Source organism: Mobula birostris, chromosome 21 (genome assembly GCF_030028105.1).
Source record: "Mobula birostris isolate sMobBir1 chromosome 21, sMobBir1.hap1, whole genome shotgun sequence".
NCBI lineage: Eukaryota > Metazoa > Chordata > Chondrichthyes > Myliobatiformes > Myliobatidae > Mobula > Mobula birostris.
Genome location: NC_092390.1, coordinates 52,071,463 through 52,098,220, shown reverse-complemented (window position 1 = coordinate 52,098,220; position 26,758 = coordinate 52,071,463). Strand labels below are relative to the sequence as shown.

Genomic DNA, 26,758 nt, shown 5'->3' with positions numbered 1-26,758 from the left:
TGGTCGCGATTTATTTGTCTTTCACCATGCGGCCTATTTGGTGTTTTACCTATCTTTCACCTCGCTGTATGGACGTGTCGGTCCACGGTCTCCTCATGTGCCACGATGAGGGCACTCTCAGGGTGGAGGGAGCAACGCCTTATATTCCGTCTGGGTAGCCTCCAACTTGATGGCATGAATATTAATTTCTCCTTCCGGTAAAAAAAACCCTTTTCCTATTCCCCACTCTGGCCTCTTACCTCTCTTTCCCTGCCCATCCCGTCCTTCCCTTTCTCCTGTTCTCCGCTCTTCTACTTTTTTCCTACCCACCTGGCTTCACCTATCACCTTCTAGCTATCCTCTATCCCACCCCTCTCCACCTTTTTATTCTGTCATCCTCCCCTTCCTTTCCAGTCCTGAAGGGTCTCAGCCAGAAATGTCAACTGTTTATTCATTTCCATAGATGCTGCCTGACCTGCTGAGTTCAACCAGCATTTTGTGCATGTTGCTATGCTCTGTTGCTCCTCATCAGCATTACCCGTCCCCTCTTTCTGTACTTGCTTACACCTCAACTTTACCAGGTACATAGCTTAATAAGTTACTGATACGAAACAGCAGCTCACATCTTGATGCATGACTTGCTCTGTAGTTTACCTGAGAAAATAGGAATAAATATTTTGGTCCTTTGGGCCCTGTTCACCATTCAATAAAATTGTGGCTCATCTCTAATGAAATCATGAATGTATTCAGCAACTACACTTTCACTGCCCTCTTGGGTAGTTTTAAGGTGGTTTTTTTTCTACCCTCATATCCCTTTTAAACTTTCCCCTCTCTTAATATCAAAGCTCTCCTGTTCCCCAGAGTCTCTTTCTGAAACTTTCCCACCACTGATGTTTGTCAAATGTCTGTAGTTCCTATGATAGTTTCTAAAAGGCTGTACAGTCCTTTTAAATCAGGGGTTCCCAACCTTTTTATGTTTTGGACCAATACCATTAAGCAAGGGTTACATGGACCCCACGCTGGGAAACCCTGTTTTAAATAAAGGCTCAATATTAGCCACCCTCCAATCCTTCAATACCTTATCTGTGGCTAACAGTAATGCAAGTATTTCTATCAGGGACCTGAAATTTCAGTCCAAGCTTCCTGCAATGTTATAGTATGGCCAACAGCTCTTTAGTAACATGACTATTTTGAAATGACTCTCTATTCATTTCCTTTAGTTCTTTAGCCTCTATGACTTTTCCCATGGTAAGTACAAATGAAAGGTATTCCTTTAATAGCTACTAGAGATGTGGGGATAGTGCAGGAGAATTGAATAAAGTTGAAAATCAGCTTCAATGCTGAATCACAAACGAGAGAAAATCTGCAGATGCTGGAAATCCGAGCAACACACACAAAATGCTGGAGGAACTCAGCAGGCCAGCCAGCATCTAGTAAAAGAGTACGGTCGACGTTTCAGGCCGAAGCCGTAAGGCAGGACTCCATGATGAATGGTGAAGTAGGCTATAGAAGCTAGATTGCTCACTCCTTCTAATTCTTAGCTACTTTCTTTTATTTAGAGATACATCATGGCAGCAGGCCCTTCTGGCACAATGAGCCAGTGCTGATCCATTACATCAGTACAATTTTGGAATGTGGGAGGAACCCTGAGCACGGGAAGGAAACCCATGCAGCAATGGAGAGAATGTATAAGCTCCTAGACAGCATCGGGATCTCAAGTCACTGGCACTGTGACAGTGTTACACTATCCGCTACATGACTGTGCCACCCCTCAGATCATTACATGCTTAAAAAGCATTTCTATAACTCAAAGAAATGAAATCTGGGGGAACATGAGAAACAAATCATCAAGATTAATCTCACTGGGTGCATCTAAATATGGATTGTTTTAGTATGTCTAGCAAGATCAGGGCCCTCCCACCCTACAAGGTAGCTCCACATTCAGGAACACTGTGTCAGGGCTAAGAAAAAGTTTAAAGGGCCTATATATTTGCAAGAATTTTATTCCCTTTTGACTCGTACACAGCCATGTAAGTATTGTAATGACTATCTTGCTGATATATATATTGTATCTTTAAGCAGAGATATACTTTTCTTTGTTACCATTTTGTTTTGTTTCTGAGAGCCTTCTGGACAGGAGTGGCAAAAGAAATGCCTGCTTGCAAGCAATGTCATATTATCTCAGATATTCTGGAACCATCAATGTGCAGACACTACCTCTTTGGATAAATATATGTGCAGTGTCATAATACCTTCGAATAAATCACAACATAAATGTTCACTTTACTACAAGTGTAAATTCCCAGATTAATTACCTTCCAGTGATAGCAGCTCAAAATATTTCACAAACCCACCGCAAAGAAAAAGTCAACTATAAACAGAGAACTTGATACAAGAACTAAAGGCTCCTTCTGGAAATTTGAAACAAAATCAGAAAAACTTTTAGAGTACCAAGCACTCTTCAGGACCAACTCTTTAGTGTCAACTCTTAAATGAGCCCAGGAATGTTTTCCCAAACAAAATATAGATGACCCTACAAGAGAGGAGGCAACACTAGAACTCCTAATGGGAAATAAGGCTGGACAAATGATTGAAATGTCAGTGGGAAGCACTTTGGGCCCAGTGACCATAATTCTACTAGTTTTAAAATGGCTTTGGAAAAAAAGAAAGAACTGCTTCATAGGTCTAAATTGCAGAAAGGAAAATTTTGAAGGCATTAGATCATAACTTGTAAAGGATGATTGGGAGAGGCTGTTGAAAGGTAAAGAAATGTCAGGCAAGAGGAGGCTTTTAAAAGCGAGATAGGCATTGTTCAGGGACATCCTGTTCCTTAGAGCAAAGAGCAAGGTTGGCAGGATTATTAAAGAACTGGTCAGGAAAAGGGGGGCATATATCAGGTATAGGCAGCTGTGATCAAACAAATCCCTCGAGGAGTATCAGGATGTAGAAGTGCATTTAAGAGGGAAATCAGGAAGGCAAAGAGGGCATAAGATTGCTTTATTAGTAGAGTAAAGGAGATTCTTACAGTAGCTAAAAGTTTGTGTTTTTAGATGACATCCTTATCTAATCCCGCTCTCATCAGGAACGTGTTCAGCAAGTCTGGAGTGTTCTTAGACTGCTTCTTGATAATAACCTGTATGCCAAGCCTGAAAAATGTGAGTTCCATAAAGAATAGGGGTCAATTTGGGCTATATACTTACCCCATTCAGTGTTCAAATGGACTCTTGTAAAGTTCAGGCAGTTACAGAGTGGCCCAAACCATCTACAGTCAAACAGGTACAGCACTTCATGGGGTTTGCGAACTTATATTGCCGCTTCATCCAGAATTTCGGCTCTATCGCAGCTCCTATAAATACCTCACCAAGAAGTCCTCGGCAGGATTCCACTGGACAGACAGTGCCGACCAAGCATTTTCGGAGTTAAAGTGACATTTCACCACTGCCTCACTGCTACAACATCTATCCCATCACAACCATTCATAGTTGAGGTGGATGCATCCAATGCTGGCTTTGGAACTGTCCTCTCTCAGCACTCGTCTGCAGATAGCCGGCTGCACCCTTGTGCCTTTCCCGTCACTTGACTCCAGCTGAGAGGAATTACAATGTTGGGTACCCGAAACTTCTGGCTGTCAAGGAGGCTCTGGAGGAATAGCGACACTGGCTGGAGGGGCCTGAGCATCCTTTCTTGGTCTGGACAGATCACAAGAACCTCTCCTACATTTAGGATGCAGAGACTCAACTCTCGTCTAGCCCGGTGGGCTCTCTTCTTCACATGGTTCAATTTCATCCTCATCTATCATCCCGGCAGCAAGAATATAAAGGCCGACGCTCTCTCCTAGCAGTTTGATGGATTGGAGGACAATGCAAATCCAAATCCCTTTTCCTCACTCATGTATTGCTGCTCAGACCCAGGACCGGGTGGGGTATCTCCCAACCAGCTGTTTGTCTCTGCTGCAGTGCATTCCACAGTGTTGGAATGGGGTCACTCCTCCTGTGTGGCTGAACATCTAGGAATTCAATGGACCCAGAAATTTACGAAGAGACAATTTTGGTGGCCATCTATATCCCAGGATGTCCACGACTTTGTATCTGCCTGTCCCACCTATGCTCGGAACAAGTCATCACGCCAGCATCCTGTAGGTCTGCTATGTCCACTGCCTGTGCCCCACTGCCTTTGGTCTCACCTCTCAGTAGATTTCATCACTGGGCTGCCCCCGTCTAACGGAAACACCACCATTTTGTTCATTGTGGATGGATTTTCCAAGGCTGCCCACTTCATTACCCTCCCAAAGCTCCCATCATCTTATAAGCCTGCCATACTCATGGTTCAACATGTGTTTAGGCTTCATGGCCTTCCTCAAGACATAGTGTCTGATCGTGGACCACAGTTCACTCTCCATATTTGGCAGGCTTCCTGCTCTCTTGTAGGAGCCACAGCCAGCCTCTCGTTTGGTTTCCACCCCCAATCCAAAGGCCAGATTGTGAGAGTGAACCAGGAGTTGGAGACAACTCTGCACTGCCTTGTCTCTTCCAATCCCATGCCCTGGAGCTCCCAATTGATTTGGGCAGAGATTTCCCACAATAACCTCCAGTTTCGCTGCCTGCTTGCATTCAGCCGTGTTTGAGAAACTGGACTATTGAGTCAACTGACTTTGAAGACTAACGGTATTCATTTTATATTTAGCTATTCCTTTCAGTCACAGTGTTGGCTTCGTTTTCCATTTGAGAGTTTTAGCTAATGGCCCTGTTTGGCCTAGCATTTATTGTTTACTTTTCCCTCTAAATCTCTTTGCATTAAAGTCTGTGAACTACCGACCTGCTTCAGTTACTGTCACTCCATACTTGGCCTATATCTGAATGTAGTGACATAATACACTAAAATAGCCTGACTACTTTAAGAAACACACATGAAATGCCGGAGGAACATAGCAGGTCAGGCAGTGTCCCTGGAGGGAAATGAACAATCAAAATTTTTGGCCTAGTTCTTTCATCAGAACCTGATTCCAGATTGTTTATTTTTCATCTTGGCCTGAAATGTCAACTGTTTTTTCCATCCATAGGTGCTGCTTGACCTATTGAGTTCCACCAGCAATTTATGCGTGTTGCTCAGGATTTCCAGCATCTGCAGAATCTTTTGTGTCTTCTGAAAACCTTAATGTTTTTAATGAATTCTACATGGGCATAATTAAGCCATACTTATTGTACGTTAATCTATCTGATCTTGCAATAAACTCATCATAAAATAGGAGACATGCCTTAGAAAATGCTGAGGACTTTTAGTTTGGAGGGGATCTAGAACTGGAACATAGTATTAGGATGAGGCAGTGCCCATTTAAGACACTGAGAAGGAATTTCTATACTCATCCTTGAAATGATATATTTTAGAAACCTGTAGAATTTTAAAATTATGAGATATATTCATGTGTAAGATATACTTTTGATTGTAGAACAATTAAGGGCAATGGAGAACAAGTAAGATAACAGGGCTGAGGCCAAAATCAGATAAGCCATGATCACATTGATTGCCACAGTAGGCTTAAGGGGCAATTTTGGTAATTCCTGCATTTATTTATTTTATTTTACATGTATTTTTATTTGTGGATATTAATACTTCAAGATGTGAGGTATTTTAAGTGAACCATGTTTTTATTATTTTTATATTAATTGTGATAGTTCTTCCTTTATTGTATGGCTATATCAGTCTCACTTAGCACTGTGCTAAGCTTCAAGAAGTCTTCTTGAATTTCAGCGTTTTGCCTTCAGTGAGCTATCTGTGATGTGATTGGCTCCTCAGAACACTTGATATTAGCTGGAAAAAGTTTGGTTCTGTACCACTGAGAACTGGTTCTGAGCCAATGTGTTTCATACCAGGAGTCAGGCTTCTCCATGGACCCTGTGACTGCCTGAAACTGAGCTTCAGCAACACGAGAATGGGAGCCAGTGCTTTGAATTAGATTTGCTCTCAATAGTACTTCTAAATATTGTAATTTGTTAGGAATAATCATAAAGTTCTACAAAAATATGAACTGGAGGTTACCTAAATAAATTGCATTTTTTATTTAATTAGAGGGATTTATATGACGTTCTTAACTGATATCAAAAGCAGCAGAGATTTGGTTTTCATATTAGTTCTCAATTGTCTTGTTTTCATACTTTAATTTATAAGTTGTTATCTCACTGCCAAAGAAAAGTTAAAACATACTTTTTCCAATGTTTGTCAAACAGATTGTAAATGGTACTTAAATGCCATATGATTTAAAATTGTCACATGATTCAATGTCATGTGATTAAATACTGTATGTCAAACCAAATCTGGCAAACTTAACTGCTGTGAACCCTCTGGCTCGAAGCCTCAGGCCAACTCCCCTTCTGCCATCACATCTGCCGTTTCTGCATCCTGATTTGGTTGCTGCTAATCAATTATGCACCATTACTCTGACAATCCCCACTTCATTCACTCAGAACATTCTTCCCAATCATTGGAGCCCTGCAGCTGGGGATGAATGTTAGGGCATACAAGATTTACAGTAAATATTTCAATGAATTTGGAGCACATTGTAATGAGATCAAGAGGTGGATATCAAATGCACATAACTCTAGGAAAATGTGTGAGTCGACATATCAGGCAAGAAATTCAGTCACATAGCTCTCTTTTTTTCAGTATTACATATCTGAAATAATTACTGCTTTCAGTAGTAGAAAATGATCACAATCATTTGCAAGTCAATAGTTCACTCCAAAATTCCTTTAGTGCACTTGTAGCCTCAAATATCTGTTACATCAGCACTATTTCAGCCATGAATGGGATCTTGTCATTCCTATGCAACACCCCATTTTATTGTTGCCAAAGAATATTCCAAGAAGTAATTGTCATTGGTTATTCCCGGAACAACCATCCAATATTCAACACCACAACCATGCTGGTCCTGATACCAGTAAGACTTCCAGATGTCAGCTGGCGTCATTATTCCTCACCTTAAAGCTACTGGAATTTACTGCACAACCAAACTGGTTATCGGCAATGTGCAAGACAACTGCTTATTATACCTTCACTGGCACAAGAAATTTTAGACTTCTTTCTTTGAGGCAATGTTGAGCTGTTCATAAGAAAATGCAGGATGGAGTTTTGACTTTATCACTGGGGATCAGACATCATCTGAGCAAAGGCCATGAAGGAGCAACACATGAGTTGTATCTCTTAATCATTTTCTCATTCTATCAGATTTCAGTTGTTAATACAATTTAATGGTGGGCTAACGTACACCATGAAAAGGGAAAGATGGGAAATGCTTTTTAATGAAATGGAATTTAAATATCATAACGTTTAGAAATGCCTTTACAGACATCCCACCCTGCAAAAACTCATTTCAGGGAGGTAGCACCATCAATTTGCGGGAGACTCCCGGAACTTCCGGGAGAGGTGGGATGTTTGCAATAGAGTAGCTCCTCAGCAGCTAGCCAGCTAGTTTAAATAACGTTAGCTATGCTAATGAATGAATGACACCTGTTAAACTCACCTCAGCATGTCTTTTACAGTCTTAACCCACCATGGGCAATAGAAAAGTCACTGTTGCAAACAACGCAGCGAGCAACACTGTCATTATTTTGACCCCTATTAGGCAGGGTGCGATGATGCTATTACGTAAAGATTTTTAGCATGCTTTGGTGTTGAGGTTATGGAGTTCAATAAAATGTGTTATAAGTTTTATTGAACATAAAATACCTACATTATTAAACGAAAGTCTTCAATGGTGACCCCTATGCTCTAGGACAATTCCAAAGTTATCGAACATGTTGGCCAACAGTTGCTTTGAAACTGCCGGAGTTTTGGAAGCAAAATGCTGTTGCTTTGTTTCTACAAGCTGAAAACCAGTTCGCTTAGGAAGAAATGTCCGCAATAACACCTAATATTTCTATGTGGTAGCGTTGCTGAGCAACTCCACAGCTACAAGGGCAATGAGTCTAGTAGAACACCCACCTGAACACAATAAATGACGATCACTGAAAACTCGTCTTTTGGACTACCAGAATCTCAGTGCTCCAAATAATTGTTCTCCTTGCCTGGCCTTGGTGATGCTAGGCCTTTGAAGCGAATAGACCACATGTTGTCTCTCCTGGAAAAATGCCTTTCTTTATGCAGAAAATGCCTGATCAAGTTCGCATAGCAGTCGGTAATACCCATGAAGGATTATCGGGAGCTTGCTAAAATGGTTGATAGTCTACACTCAGCCAGATAGAGATGCATAATTCCTCCTCCCTACACTACCTCAATATGCCCAGTCAGCAAGGCCCCTAACATAATGATGCCCACAGCTGCAAAACAGATGTCGCCAGGCCTATGTTTTTACTATGCGTGCTTTGGTAGGAATTGCAAATGTCTCTCCACTATTCAAGAAGGGAGAGAGACAGAAGAAAGGAAATTATAGACCAGTCAGTCTGACCTCAGTGGTTGAGAAGATGTCGGATTCAATTGATAATGATATGGTTTTGGGGTACTTGGAGGCACATGATAATATAGGCCATAGTCAGCATGGGTTCCTCAAGGGAAAATATTGCCTGAAAATCTTTTGGAATTCTTTGAAGAAATAACAAGTAGGATAGGCAAAGGAAAATCGATTGATGTCATGTACTTGGATTCTCAGAAGGCCTTTTGACAAGGTGCCACACATCAGGCTGCTTAACAAGCTACAAGCCCATGGTATTCCAGAGAAGGTTCAAGCATGGATAAAGCAGTGACTGACTGACAGAGGGCAAAGACTGGGAATAAAGGGAGCCTTTTCTGGTTGGCTGCGGGTGACTAGTGATGTTCCACAGGGGTCTGTGTTGGGATTAATTCTTTTATGTTATGAGTTAATGATTAGAATAATGGAATTGATGGCTTTGTTCCAAAATTAGCCAATGATGTGAAGAGAGGTGGAGGGGCAAGTAGTTTTGAGGAAGTCAAGAGGCTGCAGAAAGACCTAGACAGATTAGGAGAATGGGCAAAAGAGTGGCAAATGGAATAAAGTGTTGGGAAGTATATGGTCATGCACATTGGTAGAAGAAATGAAAGGAACGACTATTTTCTAAATGGAGAGAAAATACAAAAAACAGGCGTAAAGGAACTTTAGAGTGCTTGTGCAGGATTCCCTAAAGTTAATTTGCAGGTTGAGTTTGTGGTGAGGAAGGCAAATGCGATGTTAACATTCATTTCAAGAGGACTAGAGTATAAAAGCAAGGATGAAATGTTGAGATTTTATAAAGCATTGGCGAGGCCTCACTTGGAGTATTGCAAGCAGTTTTGGGCCCATTATCTCAGAAAGGATGTGCTGAAACTAGAGAGGGTTCAAAGGAGGTTCACAAAAATGATTCCAGGTTTGAACGGCTTGTCGTATGAAGAGCGTTTGATGGCTCTGGGCCTGTGTTCACTGGAATTCAGAAGCATGAGGGGTGAACTCATTGAAACCTATTGAATAGTGAAAGGCCTTGATAAAATGGATGTGGAGAGGATATTTCCTATGGTGCGTGAGTCTAAGACCAGAGAACACAGCCTCAGAATTGAGGGTACCTGGGATACCTCGACACGGTTTTATCCCCCCTTGTTCAATCCCTTCCGACCTATGTTCGTGACACTTCTCACGCTCTTAAACTTTTCGATGATTTTAAATTTCCTGGCCCCCACCGCTTTATTTTCACCATGGATGTCCAGTCCCTATATACTTCCATCCCCCATCAGGAAGGTCTCAAAGCTCTACGCTTCTTTTTGGATTCCAGACCTAATCAGTTCCCCTCTACCACCACTCTGCTCCGTCTAGCGGAATTAGTCCTTACTCTTAATAATTTCTCCTTTGGCTCCTCCCACTTCCTTCAAACTAAAGGTGTAGCTATGGGCACCTGCATGGGTCCTAGCTATGCCTGCCTTTTTGTTGGCTTTGTGGAACAATCTATGTTCCGTGCCTATTCTGGTATCTGTCTCCCACTTTTCCTTCGCTACATCGACGACTGCATTGGCGCTGCTTCCTGCACGCATGCAGAACTCGTTGACTTTATTAACTTTGCCTCCAACTTTCACCCTGCCCTCAAGTTTACCTGGTCCATTTCCGACACCTCCCTCCCCTTTCTAGATCTTTCTGTCTCTGTCTCTGGAGACAGCTTATCCACTGATGTCTACTATAAGCCTACTGACTCTCACAGCTATCTGGACTATTCCTCTTCTCACCCTGTCTCTTGCAAAAACGCCATCCCCTTCTCGCAATTCCTCCGTCTCCGCCGCATCTGCTCTCAGGATGAGGCTTTTCATTCTAGGATGAGGGAGATGTCTTCCTTTTTTAAAGAAAGGGGCTTCCCTTCCTCCACTATCAACTCTGCTCTTAAACGCATCTCCCCCATTTCACGTACATCTGCTCTCACTCCATCCTCCCGCCAGCCCACTAGGAATAGAGTTCCCCTGGTCCTCACCTACCACCCACCAGCCTCCGGGTCCAACATATTATTCTCCGTAATTTCCGCCACTTCCAACGGGATCCCACCACTAAGCACATCTTTCCCTCCCCCCCCCCCCCGCATTCCGCAGGGATTGCTCCCTATGCAACTCCCTTGTCCATTCGTCCCCCCCATCCCTCCCCACTGCTCTCCCTCCTGGCACTTATCCGTGTAAGCGGAACAAGTGCTACACATGACCTTACACTTCCTCCCTTACCACCATTCAGGGCCCCAAACAGTCCTTCCAGGTGAGGCAACACTTCACCTGTGAGTCGACTGGGGTGATATACTGCGTCCGGTGCTCCCGATGTGGCCTTTTAATAATTGGCGAGACCCGACGCAGACTGGGAGATCACTTTGCTGAACATCTACGCTCTGTCCGCCAGAGAAAGCAAGATCTCCCAGTGGCCACACATTTTAATTCCACATCCCATTCCCATTCTGACATGTCTATCCACGGCCTCCTCTACTGTAAAGATGAAGCCACACTCAGGTTAGAGGAACAACACCTTATATTCCGTCTGGGTAGCCTCCAACCTGATGGCATGAACATCGACTTCTCTAACTTCTGCTGATGCCCCACCTCCCCCTCGTACCCCATCTGTTACTTATTTTTATACACACATTCTTTCTCTCACTCTCCTTTTTCTCCCTCTGTCCCTCTGAATATACCCCTTGCCCATCCTCTGGTTCCCCCTCCCCTTGTCTTTCTTCCCGGACCTCCTGTCCCATGATCCTCTCGTATCCCTTTTGCCTATCACCTGTCTAGCTCTTGGCTCCATCCCTCCCCCTCTTGTCTTCTCCTATCATTTTGGATCTCCCCCTCCCCCTCCAACTTTCAAATCCCTTACTCACTCTTCCTTCAGTTAGTCCTGACGAAGGGTCTCGGCCTGAAACGTCAACTGCACCTCTTCCTAGAGATGCTGCCTGGCCTGCTGCGTTCACCAGCAACTTTTATGTGTGTTGCTCAGAATTGAGGTCTGTCCTTTTAGAGCGAAGATGAGGAATTTCCTTAGCGAGAGAGTGGTGAATCTGTGAAATTAGTTGCCGCAGACAGCTGTAGAGGCCAAGTCTGTATGTACAGTACAATTAAGGCAGAGGTTGACAGGTTGTTAATTGGTCAGGACATGAAGGGACACAGGGAGAAAGCAGGATATTAGGGCTGAGAGGAAAAATGGGTCAGCCATGCTGAAATGCGGACCTAGACTTATGAGACACAGTAGTTGACACTCTGCTTCAGTGGGTGACGTTACAGATGGGAATTCATCCTAGCTAAAGTGTGTAGACCTCTGCTCAGTGCAGATTTCCTGTGTGCCCAAGGACTGTTAGTGGATCTTAAGAACCACCATCTTGTAGATGTCAAGGATTTTGGGTCGTTACACTGCTCCCACAGTAAGTTCCCCATGACTCTGTGAAACGTACCGCATGCACCATCACATGTGAGTTTATTTGAATGCTGGGCGAATTCCCAGACCTCACCAAGCCCACATTCTCCACTACAGTCACAAATCATGGGGTTGAGCACCACGTTCCCACAACTGGCTCACTAGTCCATGCCTGTACATATAGGCTGGACCCAGAAAAGATAGCAACTGCTAAGGCTGAGTTTGCCAACGTGGAAAGACTTGGTATTGTATGCTGGTTGAATAGCCCCTCCATATGGTCCCTAAGTCCAATAGTGGTTGCCGCTTAAGTAATGACCAACATCGTAATACCTAGCCTCTTGTATCTGGGCTGGAAGGCCTGAAACTGTTTGCAGTAAAATTCGCTTGGCACGGCGTCAGAAAAGATGCATGTGATTTGACTGCAGCCTGTGTGGAGTGCCAGCAGGCAAAATTTCACCATGTTCAGGTGTCATTGGCACCTTTTGAGGTCCCTGAATGACGGTTTGACCATATCAATGTGAACCTTGTTGGTCGTCTTTCCCCCGTCCCGCAATTTCACGCACTTTGTTACCATGGTGGACCATACCATCATGTGGCCAGAGGTCATCTCTTTAGCATCAACGATGGCCCAGACACTGCTCGGGTATTCATCAGCACCTGGGTTGCTGGTTTGGCATCCCATCTGATATTGCCTCTGACCCCAGTCCCTAATTCATTTCAGACTTCTGGGCTGCAATGGGCCAGAGGTTTGGCATTAGGCTACATCGCACCATGGCATATCACCACAGTTCAATGGCCTATACGAGTGCCTGACTGATAAGTGTTGGTATGATCGTCCCCTGTGGGTCCTACTGAACAGCTGCAAAAGAGGGCCTGCAGTTGTCCGTGGCTGAGGTGGTGTACGTGTAGCCATTACAAGTGCCATGTGATTTTATTCCTGATGCTACAACTTCCTGGTCAGCCTCTCAACAGCGTTCCGCCCCCTCAGTAATTTCAATTCCTTTTTGCCTATTGCTACCTCCTGTTATGATATACAACAATCTTGTGTTCCTGTTGCCCTCCATTCCACCTCATTTGTTTTTGTCCACTATGATGCACAACAGCATTCCCTTAGGCCCTCTTATAATGGCCCGTTCCACGTTTTGGAACAGGGAGAAGAGACTTTTATCATAGCTAAAAGGGGTAAACCTGAGTGCATTTCAGTAGTCCGCCTTAAACCAGCCCACCAAGATTTGGAGTATTCCACTGTCATGCCCCTGCCATCACGACATGACCATGAGCATATAAATACTCCTCTGGATGAGCCAGAGGCACCTGCTGTTCCTTCACGCATGGAACACAGGACCTGAGCCAGGTGGCTTGTCCGAGCTCCAGGGAGGCTCACAATGCCGGTTTTAGTGTGTAGGGTAAGATAAATGGGAGAAAAGTACATAATTTACACTCACTGACATTGAGTTGGGGTATCATAGAATCATAGAAATCCACAGCACATTACAGGCGGACCCACAATGTTGTGTCGACCATGTAACCTACTTGAGAAACTGTCTAGAATTTCCTCACCGCATAGCCCTCTATTTTTCTAAGTGCCATGTACCTATCTAAGAGCCTCTTAAAATACCCTATCATATCTGCTTCTATCACCTTTGCTGGTAGTGCATACCATACACCCACCACTCTCTGTGTGAAAAACTTAACTCTAACATCCCCCTTGTACCTACTTCCAAGCACCTTAAAACTATGCCCTCTTGTGTTAGCCACTTCAGCCCTGGGAAAAAGCCTCTTGCTATCCACATGATCGATGCCCCTCATCATTTTATACACCACTATCAGGTTACCTCTCATCCTCTATTACTCCAAGGAGAAAAGACCAAGTTCACTCAACCTATTCTCATAAGGCATGCTCTCCAATCCAGGCAACATCCTTGTAAATCTCCTCTGCACTCTCTCTATAGTGTCCTTCCTGTAGTGAGATAACCAGAACTGAACACAATTCTCCAAGTGGGGTCTAATTAAGGTCTTATGTAGCTATAACATTACCCCTCAACTCTTGAACTCAGTCCCATTGTTGATGAAGGCCAACACACCATACACCTTCCTAACAACACTGTCAACCTGCGCAGCTGCTTAGAATTTGACCAACCAAAATGAATCACTTATCTGGGTTGAACTCCATCTGCCACTTCTCAGCCCAGTTCTGCATCGTATCTATGTCCCGCAGTAACCTTCGACAACCCTCCAGGCTATTTACAACACCCCCAACTTTTGTGTCATCAGCTAACTTACTAACCCACCCTTCTACTTCCTCATCCAGGTCATTTATAAAAATCAAAAGAAGAGGGGTCCCAGAAGAGATCCCTGCAGAACACCACTGGTCACTGTCCTCCATGCAGAATATGAACCATCCACAACCACCACCCTTTGCCTTCTGTGGGTAAGCCAATTCTGGATCCACAAAGCAAGGTCTCCTTGGATCCCATGGCTCAGTACTTTCTGAATTTGCCTTGCATGGGGAACCTTACCAAATGCCTTATTGAAATCCTTATACACTACATCCACTGCTCTATCTTCATCAATATGTTTTGTTACATCCTCAAAGACTTCAATCAGGATCTTCCCTTGACAAAGCCATGCTGACTATCCTTAATTGGATTACATTTCTCCAAATGCTCATAAATCCTGCCTCCAACAACTTGCTCACCACTGAAGTAAGACTCGCTGGTCTATAATTTCCTGGGTTATCTCTACTCCCTTTCTTGAACAAGGGAACAATGTTTGCAACCTTCCAATCCTCTGGTACTTCTCCAATCCCTATTGATGATGCAAAGATCTTTGCCAGAGTCTCAGCAATCTCCTCCCTTGCTTCCCACAGTAGCCTGAGGTATATCTCGTCCAGTCATGGCGACTTATCTAACTTAATACCTTCCAAAAGCTCCAGCACATGCTCTTTCTTACTGTCTATACACTCAAGCATTTCAGTCCACTGTAAGTCATTCCCACAATTGTCAAGGTCCTTTTCACTGATGAGTAACAAAGCCAAGTATTCACTAAGTACCTCCGCTAACTCCTCCAGCTCCATGCATGTTTCCACTCTCGCTCCTGATTGGTCTTATTCTCACTTGGCTCATCCTCTTGCTTTTCGTATACTTGTGGTTTATCTCAATATTGCTCACCAGGGCCTCCTCATGGTCCCTTGTAGCTCTTCTAATTTCATTCTTGAGCTCCTTCCTAGCACCTTTATAATTTTCTAGAGCTCTACCGGTACCTAGTTCCTTGAACCTTTTGTAAGCTTTTCTTTTCTGCTTAACTAGATTTTCTACATCCTTTGTACACCATGTTTCTTTTACCCTACCATCCTTTCCCTGCCTCAATATAACATACCTATGTAGAAGGCCATGCAAATATTCCCTGAACATTTGCTACATTTCTGCTGTGCATTTCCCTAAGAACATCTGCTCTCAATTTATGTTCCCAAGTTCCTGCCCACTAGCATCATATTTCCCCCTACCCCAATTAAACATTTTCCCAAATTGTCTGCTCCTATCCCTCTCCAGTGCCATGGTAAAGGAGATAGAGTTGTGATCACTATCTCCAGAATGCTCTCCCACTGAGAGATCTGACACCTGACCAGGTTAATTTCCCAATACCAGATCAAGTACAGTCTCTCCTTCAGTTAGCTTATCTACGTACTGGATCAGGAAACCTTCCTGAACACGCCTAACAAACTCCACCCCATCTAAACCCCTTGCTCCAAGGAGATGCCAGTCAATGTTAGGAAAGTTTAAATTACCTATCATAATAACCCTATTATTATTGGACCATTCCAAAATCTGCTTCCCTATCTGCTCATCAGTGTTTCTGTTACTATAGGGGGTCTATAAAAATCACCCAGTAGAGTTATTCCCCCCTTCCTGTTTCTGCCTTCCACCCACAATGACTCAGAAGACAATTCCTCCATGACTTCCTCTTTTTCTGCAGCCATGATACTATCCCTGATTAGCAGTGGCACTCCCCCACCTCTGTTGCCTCCCTCCCTGTCCTTTTTGAAGCATCTAAAGTCCGGCACACTCAGCAGTCATTCCTGCCCCTGAGACATCCAAGTCTCTGTAATTACAACATCATAGTTCCACGTATTGATCCACGCTCTAAGTTCATCCGCCTTGCTTACGATCCTCCTTGTCTTAACATAGACACATCTCAAACCATCTGGCTGAGTGCTTCCTTTCCCTATTATCTACCTATCCTTCCTAATAAACTCCCTACAAGCTGTCACTACCTGTGTGCCAACCATCCCATCCTCTGCCTCTTCACTTCAGTTTCCACCCCTCTGCAAATCTAGGTTAAACTCTCCCTTAACGAGTTTCACTTCAAGGGACTGGTCTGACTTGATGCTGTTATTATGTAAAGATTTTTAGCACGCTTTGGTGTTGAGGTTTTGGAGTTCAATAAAATGTGTTACAGGTTTCATTAAACATAAAATGTCTCACTTTATTTTATTTGCAAAAGCCTACACTATACGCATATCCCTTCATTCCCTTAATATAAGAAACTATGCAGGAAAACCATTGTTCCTTCCTATAGCTTCATAAGTTCTAGATCACTATAACCAAATTTTGCCTCTTCAAGGTTTAGTGCAATTAGATTAGATTGTGAGGACACACAGTCCTCTTTTCTTGTCATTTAGTAAAGCATGCATTAAGAAATGATACAATGTTTCTCCAGAATGATATCACAGGAACACAAGACAAACCGACTAAGAAAGCTGACAAAAACCACATAATTATAACATAGTTACCACAGTACAAAGCAATACCGTAATTTGATAAAGAACAGACCATGGACACATTAAAAAGTCTCAAAGTCTCTCAAAAGTCCCATCATCCCACGCAGATAGTGAACCTCCAGCGCCGCAAACTTGCCAATGCAGCATCCTGGAAGCACCCGACCACAGTCCGACTCTGAGTCCATCCGAAAACTCTGAGCCTCCAACCAGCTCTCCGACACCGAGCACCGAGCACCGAGCACCATCTCTGCCGAGCGCTTCGACCCCGGCCCCGGCAACAGGCAATAGGCAAAGCTGAGGATTTGGGGTCTTCCCCTCTGGAGATTCTCGATTGCACAGTAGCGGTGGCAGCAAAGCGGGCATTTCAGAAGTTTCTCCAGATGTTTCTCCGTGCTTCTCACGGCTGTCTCCATCATATCAGGATTGTGCACAGCATCCTAGTTAACACATACGATATCATTCGGAACGGCCACGCATGCTGTGTCGCGTCGCCATCTTCTCCTCCCTCCTCCCTCCTTAATATTTATCAACATCATTCTGTGCCATGTGTGACGTAGGATATCATGGCCTATGAGGCGGTTTGCCATTGCCTTATGGGCAGTGTCTTTACAAGACGGGTGACCCCAGCCATTATCAATTCTCTTGAGAGATTGTCTGCTAGTGTCAGTGGTCACATAACTAGGAGTTGTGACATGCTGAACACCTACACTCTGTCCGCCAGAGAAAGCAGGATCTCCCAGTGGCCACACATTTTAATTCCACATACCATTCCCTTTCTGATATGTCTATCCACGGCCTCCTCTACTGTAAAGGTGAAGGCACACCCAGGTTGGAGGAACAACACCTTATATTCCGTCTGGGTAGCCTCCAACCTGATGGCATGAACATTGACTTCTGTAACTTCTGCTAATGCCCCACCTCCCCCTCGTACCCCATCTGTTATTTATTTATATGCGCACAGTCTTTCTCTCTTTCTCCTTTTTCTCCCTCTGTCCCTCTGACTATACCCCTTGCCCATCCTCTGGGTTTTTCCCCCCTCCCCCCTTTCCTTCTCCCTGGGCCTCCTGTCCCATGATCCTCTCATATCCCCATTGCCAATCACCTGTCCAGCTCTTGGCTCCATCCCTCTCCCTCCTCCTATCATTTTGGATCCCCCCCCTCCCCCTCCCACTTTCAAATCTCTTACTAGCTCTTCCTTCAGTTAGTCCTGACAAAGGGACTTCGCCTGAAACGTCGACCGTACCTCTTCCTAGAGATGCTGCCTGGCCTGCTGCATTCACCAGCAACTTTGATGTGTGTTGTGAGATGCACCAGCTACTCATACGACTATCCACCACCTGCTCCATGGCTTCATGTGACCCTGATATGGGGTATAAGCCCAAGGGTGACCTGCAGGCTAGCAGAGGGAGACATACCTCCAACCCACCACCCATATTTAAGATTAGGTCTGTAAAATTGCTTTCTTCATCATGCCACAGTTGGTATTTGCTTTTCAATGCATTGAAAGAGGATTGGACTAACCTTGATTTCCTAGAGCTTCATAAGATCTAGATCACTATAACTAAATTTTGCCACTTTGAGGCATCATTATGTGCCACGTCATATAATATAGGGTATTATGGTCTACGAAGTGGATTGCCATTGCCTTCGTCTGGACAGTGATCTAAAGATCCCTGGTTCAATTCCTGGGTTTTGGCACAGATTATTCATTTAGATTCTGCTGTTTAGATGCGTAGTTTACACTAAAGTTTTGGGGTGGCACAGTGGTGTAACACTATTGCAGTCCCAGAACCTGGGTTCAATTTCCACTGCTGTCTTTAAGGAGATTGTACATTCTCCCCATGACTGTGTGGGTTTCCTTTCAACTCCCAAAGATGTGTGGGTTGGTAGGTTAATTGGTCACATAGGTGTAATTGGGCGGTGTGGGCTCGTTGGGCCAGAAGAGCCTGTTAAAAAGATTAACAGACAAATGAAATACCTAAAGCCTATTCCAGGAAAGTCAATTCCATTGCATAGTTGCAGATTTTGTGTAAGCATGACACTATTTCCTCACTTTATCATGTTCAATGATCATGTTCAGATTTTCTCAAAACACGATGTTCAGTATATTTATTATTTTGACCATTTGCTTCAACTTAGATCTTAAATAACTAGTCTTGTCTACAATTTGGGCTTTTTCAGAACCACGAATAAGTTTTCTTTTTATGGTTCTGAAAAAGCTACCTATTTTTCTCTGTTTTGAAGCATAATCAAGTGCAGCTTCCAAAAAAACCCATTAAAACATAAACTGTAATTATGCTATTTAAAAAAACTTGGCAAATACTTTTCTTCCCCCACAAATTCATATTATGCATTATTAGATGACTGTGAATGAAAATTCTTCACAAATATTATGAAAGTACCAATGTAGATTCTTTGTTTAGCATGTGTTTTTTGTGTCAGTGGCATGAAAAGGTAGCTTCTTTTTGTTATATGGGCACTGGAACTCTTATTGCTAATGTGAAAAAAGAATATTTTAATTTAAATATAGATGTTGAGAGATGAAAACTAAAGAAATATATTCACTTTACGGCTTGTTTCACTGCTCCCCTCCATGAGCTCCGCCGTTCTCTAGCTCTTTGGCCATGCACTATCTACCTATCATCTGCCAGCTCTTGTTCCACCTTCCCCCCCCCCCCACCCCCAAGCATTTATACCGGCGATCTCCTCTTTTTCATTCCAATCCTGATGAGAGTCTTGGCCTGAACATTGACTGTCCAGCTTTTTGTGTGTTACTGTAGATTTCCAGCTTCTGTAGTGTCTTCTGTCTCCAGTTATGTTCATTTGTTAAACTTGGTGAATGATGGAGGACTGTGACCCATTCTGGAACCAATATTGGAAGAATATGAGAGCTTTTGAGAGGATAAAGTTGATTTCAGTTAAACTGAGAGTGAAAGTCTGCAATATAAGTGGATAAACTAAAGAAACTAGACTTGTTTTCTCTAGCATTGAGAAGATTACAGATGTGGTAGAGATGTTCAGAGCCTTGAACCATTTTTACAGAGCAAATAAGAAATTGTTCCTAGTAACAGAATTGAGAGTAATGAGATGACAGAGTTTTAAGATAATTTACAAAATAAAATAGTGACGTGAAGGAAAAATATCCAGTAAGTTGTTTGTATCTGGAATATACACTCAAAACAAGATCATAGTGGATTCAATAATAACTGCCCAAGAGGAATTGGAAAATTTGCAGAAATATAGAGAAAAAGTGGGAAGTGTAAAAATGGGACTAAATCAATAATTCTTTCAAAGAACTAGCTCAGGTATGATGGGTTGAAAAATGTTCTTCTGGACTATGTCATTTTATATTCTTGGCCAATTTTAGTGACAAGTAGAAAATAGTGGATTTAACTTCCTTAGAAAATTGAACACAGAATTCATATCACTCAGCACTGTCAATACTGCATCACTGTATACAGGCACCAGTTTCAAACAAGTGCTTGCAGTATAGTGGATAATAGGATTGAAACTTGGGCTCAATTGGACCAGTTTTTTTGGACCCTAAGGATTACAAATTTACATACATAGTATACATACATAATTGTGATTTCAAGGACACTGAACATCATATTGGTGAAGGTGTTAGTGCAGATACAATTAACTTCCATAGAGAGTACTGTATGCAGGTAAGGAGATCATTATTTGATGACAGAACTGCAGTTTTGGAACTCAGCACTTGGGCTGAATTCCTCTACAGCAACACACACTGGAGGAAATTGTTAGTCAGGCAGCATTTGTGGAGAGGAATAAATAGTTGATGTTTAGAGTGTTGAAATCATCTCTTCATAGATGAAGAAAAAATATTGTAGCCCATAAGATTTAAAATCACATTTACAAACCAATTGCTATTTTATTTTGTAATGCAAAAACTGCAGGTGCCAGAAATCTGAAATAAAAAAACCCAGAAAATATTGGAAACACTTAGCAGACAGGCCAACATATATGGAAAAAGAAACAGTTAATGTTTCAGTTTGTAGATTCAACTCCAAGCTATCATTGGTGCTTTCACTGAAGCACATGAATGGATCTTACTTATTTGCTTACTTACTGCCCATTAGCCGCTGGTGTTAAGGGCAGCAATGAATGTCCTCCATCTCTGTCAGTATAGAAGGATTCTTCATTGCTGTTTCCATAACGGTTGTTTTTTGACCAAACCTGGAGGATTAGTGGATCACTGTTAGTCTGGCTTCTACCCTTTGAGCTGTTTGGCATGGATCACCCTATCAAGATCCAAAGCACAAGGCCTGACTCCAGCTAAATTAGCTCACTTGGTCATTGAGGCATGCAAGCCTCCAAACCGTACCAACAAGGGTGTGGTCCTCTTGGAGGACAGGAATGGATTGAATTTACAAAAAACTTCTCCTCAACATCCCTTAAATCGTTCTACGAACCTTGCCCTACTGCACTACATACTGTACTCCAAATGTGGTCTTACCATGGTTTTACTACTTGTAGCATCACTTTATGTCCATTACTATCCTTCTAGCTATGAAGAGTAACATTCCATTAGACTTTTAAATTATTTTTTATGCCCTACTAGTACATTTTAATTACCTAGGCAGCAACATTCATAAAACTCCTATGACCTCCACGATCACAAGCCAAACTCAGGTTGAGAATCAATACTTCATATTCAGTCTGGGTAGCCTCCAACCTAATTGCATGAACATCAATTTTTCTAACTTCCAGTGATTTCTCCCTCCTCCCTCTTTCCTCTTTTTCCATTCCTCATTCTGGTTACCCTCTCACCCCTTCTTTTCTCCTCCCCTGCCCATCATCTCCCTCTGGTTCCCCTCCTCCTTCCCTTCATCTCACGGTCCACTGCCCTTTCCTATTAGATTCCTTCTTCTTCAGCCTTTTACCTCTTCTACCTATTTCGTTCCAGCTTCTTACTGCAGACCCCCATCCCCATCCACCATTTCCTTCACCTGGTCTCACCTATCACCTGCTAGCTTGTACACCTTATTATTCTGACTTCTATCCTCTGCTTTTCCAGACCCGATGAGCAGTCTCAGCTCAAAATGTTGACTGTTTATTTCCCTCCATATATGCTGCTTGACTTTCTGAGTTCCTCTAGCATTGTGTGTGTGCTGCTCAAGATTCCCAGCATCTGCAGAATCTCTTGTGTTTGTCATTAACTTTTTATATTTTACTACAGAAATACAGTAACTGCATAACTTAAAAGGTAACTTTAATACAGTACTGACTGTTAGAATGATTATCTCTAAATGTGATGTTCATTTGATTCCCTCTCAAGTGGATATTAAAGCTCCCAAATTCCCGTAACATTATTTGAAGACCATTGTACCTCTCGGTTAACAATGAACTCTCTGCCATTCTTAGTGAGCTGGATGATTAGATAATTATTGCACGTCTCAAAACATCACACACTATTTGTTTTTTACTGTAGATGATTGGCAGACTCATGTCCTGAATCTCCACTTGTGATGTTTGGAAGAAGAGAGGGGAGTTATCTCAGGTGAGTTGACCAATAATTAGGCCTAAATCAGAATAAGTGAAATGGATTGCCCAGGTCAAAGTTACACAGTGATTTGTGGTTATCAGAGGCATAAGTGAATACCTTGCCTTTGTTCCTTCCCTCCCTTAACTCTCTTCCCTTCCTTCTCCCATTTCCCTCCCTCCCACCCTCCCTCCCTCTTTCCCAACCACCTGCCCGCCTACCTACCTACCTACCTGTTGAAGGAATACTTACATCTACTGGCTGATGTGTGAAGTATACTCGTCACTACACAGTATACTGATAGCAGGAAATGAAGTATTTTTACACAGAGAGGAGAAAAATGGCAAACAACCTTAATACAGTGCATGTTTAAGACAATCCTGTCTCATTTCATCTTGCCCAAACTCTTTCACCTTGAAGCCTTCAACTTATCTATGCTTCACAGAAGCCCCCTATAAAATTATCATGAATATCTAATTACATTTCCAAATCACTCTCCTGTTTCTGAACAAAATTATCAATTAATTATCAGAATCAATTCTTTTTACATTTCTGGTTCTCCAAACTAAGGCTCGGATTTTTAAAAGTAACTATGGAAACCTATGGTTCTGACTTGCTCAATTTAATCAGAATTTAGTCTGATTACTTATCTGCATTTAGTGTCTGAGTAATCTACTTGTTTGCTACATTTAAGTCTACTTTGTTGCTCAATACATAATAATCAAGGAAAGTTCTGGACCAAGTTACATTATTTATACAAACAGCAGGAAGAAGTGTTTCATGATTTTGTGAGCAGTAATAATGTACAATCTATCCATCACCAGGTAGTTCATATATAATTACAAAATTCTACAGTACATTTGTACATTGCATTAAAATCTTGATCATATTTAATTTATGATTTTTATTTGCCGCCATTTATAAGACACATAACTGTTAATTAGTACTTTATGTAGAGGGCATATTTCAAAGCACAGTTAAATTCTACACATCCTTCAAAAGTTGAGCTCATTTTCCATGCTATAATGTTTCTTGCAATAACCATATCTCTGTCCTTATTGAGCATTTTGATGCTGATTTAAGATGTAACTCTGACGGAAGTTGGAAGATTAAGGAAAATATAGTTTTTGTATAATGACCACTTGGCACTTCTACTCTAATGCAAAGTATCAGTGAGCTCTCATGGCATCATTCTAATAAATTATTTATTCAGAACTGTTGATATATTGTCAGCCATGTACATACATTTTACGAAAATGAGTTTTACAGTAGGCTGGGATTTATAACAAACCTTGGCATATGCTGCTAATTCATGTAGACAGTCTTGTCAGTTTGGGTTCATAAATAATTGACAAACAGGGCTTGAGTTCATCTAGTGTTAGTGCTTCAGCTGTTTAATTTTTGCAGTGTAATGGATGAATATTTGTTTATAATTTGTGTACACGGACCTGATGTCAAGTCCCCTGTCTAATTTGCATAGTTATATTGAGATGGTATAAGTGTAATGACTGTATGAAGATGATGAATTGTTTCCCGCCCTGTGTGCCACCATTTGGCACAGTGTGTAAATGTTTGATTAGTTTTGAATGGATTACTGATAGCTTATCCAGTTCAGGGGTTAAAGTGAGCATAGCCTTGCTCCCAGAGCTTTCATAATCCCCCTTGTGACATCCTTCAATATAGACTATTGCACACTGTTTCTCAATGAAGAAACTAAATATGCTACAAGTATAGTCATAATTAAATTTATAAAGTAATCATAATCACCTTTCTTCAGAAACAGTCAAACTTAGCTCACATCAGGAAGAATTTCATCATATGCCAATCCTCAGTTAAAAACATTTGTTTGCTATTCCATGCCTATTCTAATGTAAAACACCTGCCTATGCAAGTGGGAGAATTCCTCTGCTGGATGGTGTGTCCTTGCATGAACATTGCGTACTACTAAAGCAACAACGACACTTGGATTTTATTATGGTTTTCCAAATGCAACATACAAACGTAGATAAAAATAGGAATACAGAGACTGAATGCTGTTGATCCAGTTATTTACTGTGCTTGGTTATATAATGTGATCATTTATCATTTACTTTATTTAAACTATACTCTAAAACAGGGTTCCCAACCTTTTTTTTGCCATTCATGGACCCCTACCATTAACTTAGGTTGGGAACCCCTGCGAAGCACAATGCAACAAAAATATATAAACAAAGCACTAAAGAAGGACTAAAACTCATGCACGTAGTAATTGGAGAAAGCTTCTAGCAATGTCATTTAGATAATTGTTGCTAGTGAAATGTTATACCATGGATGTTTTATTATATTTATCAACCGCCAGACATACTACTTGAAACCAGACAATAGCTGTTAAAGTAAGTTTTTAAGATTAATTTCATTGGATACGTTTGCAAGAACAGGGTTTATTTCCATTGCATTTTTGTCTTTAAGAAGATGAATATATGCCATTTTGTTGGTTGTACTTGCTACACTGTTGGCGTTTAGGGCAGCATTGAAGGTCCTCCATCTCTGGTAGTGTTTAGGGCTACTTTCGTTGCGTCAGTAGCTTCCTCTCAGTTTTAACTACTGTCAGTCATGCAAGTCCTGGGTGGAAACTCAGGAATACCATTGCACTCAGATGTAGAAGGATTCTTCATTGCTGTTTCTGTAACACTTTTGTTTTACCAGTCAGGGTTGTTAGCCTTGAGCTGAACCCCCGAACCTGGACGACTGGAGCACCACTCTTAGTCTGTCCTCTACTCTTTAACCTGTTTGGCATGAGTGACCCTATCAAGAACCAAAGCATAGAGCCCTGTCTCCAGCCAGTATAGCTCTTCAGTTCACTGAGGTTGTGATCCTCTTGGAGGATTTCCTTAGTTCACTACAGTCTAATGCTAAAGCTTCTCTTAGTTAGGGAGCTGCAAGATTGTGAACTAGCAATGAAGGATTTTTGTACCAGTTGTTAGTTTATAATTTGAAGGCAATTTGGAGGTGTTGGCTGTTGCACTTGTCGTGGGGTCAGAAAATGTGTTGGAAGATCCTTGAAAAATCCTTCGTAGGACCCTTGTAGGTGGTACGGCAACACTAGTACAGTGGTGAAGAGGATGGATTTTAAGTTGATTGATCAATTGTGATGTATTGTCTTGGTTAATGTCAAGTCCTTGATTACACTCAACCAGGTCTTGTAGACAGCAAACGTGCTTTGTAGGTCAGTCAGTGAAGTGACATAAGATTATATCCTAGCAATTTTTGATGGAGCATTTAATGGCTTTGGGCCTGTACTTGCTGGAGTTTAGAAGAATGGGAAGGGATCTTACTGAAATCTCCCAAATACGGAATATTGAAAGATAGAATGAATGCGGAGGTGATCTTTCCGATAGTGGTAGAGTCCAGTACCAGAGGGCGTATCTTCAGAATGGAAGGGCATTCCTGTAGAACAAAGATGAGGAGGACATCTGGAGTCCAGGCCTCTACTTTGTGCTCGAAGGCCATTGACATGGATGGGTGATGGAGGATATCTCTGGAAGTTGGGCTGTCTCAGATTGGTGGGTCCCAGGGTCAGATGACCGTTTGCGCAGGAGGCATGAAGGCCAATGAATCATTGGGCCTGAAGTTTGAGAGCCGGACATTGGCTAGTCCAGGGATCAATACCGAGGATCGAAATCTGAAGGTCGATCAGCAGTCTGTAAGTCAAAACCCCATGGCTGAAGCCTGGAGACTGGAGACTGAAGTCCCAGAAACCTGCAGATGGAGGACTTATGTGTGTGTGGATGGGTTGGAGGGAGGAAAGGTGCTTTTTCTGCAAGCTTGTCTTGCGGGCTGCCCCAGCATACCCTTGGATGTGTTGGTTGTTAACACAAATGATGCATTTCATTGTATGTTTCAATGTACATTCAATAAGTAAATAAATGAATCTGAATCTGAGGAGGTATTTCTTTAGCCAGCAGCTAATGAATCTGTGGAATTCATTGTCATAAACAACAGTGGAGAACAAGTGATTGGATATATTTAAGGAGGAGGCTGATAGATTCTTGATTACTAATGGCATCAAAGGTTATGGGGAGAAGACAGGAGAATGGGGTTGAGAGGATAAATAAATCAGCCATAATTAAATGTGGGGTAGACTGGATGGGCTAAATGGCCTAATTCTGCTTCTATATCATGGTCAAATTGGAGGCAACTTCCCACCAAAAGTCCCCAGTGGAGATGATGGTCTTTAACAGGTAAATGCGGGCTGAAATGGAAGGAGAGTTGGCACTCATGTCCGTAATTTATACCTATCACTGTCGATACCAAACCTCCAAGTCAGTTCCAGGGAACAGTTGGAGATTCAGACAGCTAGTACTTACATATGGCTGTCCTGGAAAGGGAGTACAATTGAGACGTCACATTAGTGTAGAGGTTAATGTGATACTATTACAGCTCAGGGTGGCAGAGTTCAGAGTTCAATCCCAGTGTTCACTGTAAGGAATCTGTACGTCCTTCCTATGAAATATGTGGGTTTTTTCCAGGTGATCTGGTTTTCTCCCACAATCCAAAGACCTACCAGTTAGTATGTTAATTGGCCATTGTAAATTGTCCTGGAATTGGGGGTTGCCAGGGGTTGCTATATGGCACAGCTCACAGGGCTTGTTCTGCACTGCGTCTCTAAATA

The 26,758-nt window shown here is 42.4% G+C and overlaps 1 protein-coding gene and 1 long non-coding RNA gene across 2 annotated transcripts in view; one reads left to right on the top strand and one right to left on the bottom strand.

The window, feature by feature from the left end:
• Nucleotides 1-87, bottom strand: part of LOC140185972 (uncharacterized) — a 176,200-nt gene extending 176,113 nt beyond the window's left edge. The window contains exon 1 of the mRNA XM_072239785.1: nucleotides 50-87. The gene's annotated coding sequence lies outside the window, so the exon portion shown is untranslated. The remainder of the gene's footprint in view (nucleotides 1-49) is intronic.
• LOC140185973 (uncharacterized) overlaps nucleotides 1-26,758 on the top strand; it is a 121,915-nt gene that overhangs the window by 93 nt on the left and 95,064 nt on the right. The window contains exon 2 of the long non-coding RNA XR_011882758.1: nucleotides 22,057-22,125. This is a non-coding gene — a long non-coding RNA (uncharacterized lncRNA). The remainder of the gene's footprint in view (nucleotides 1-22,056; nucleotides 22,126-26,758) is intronic.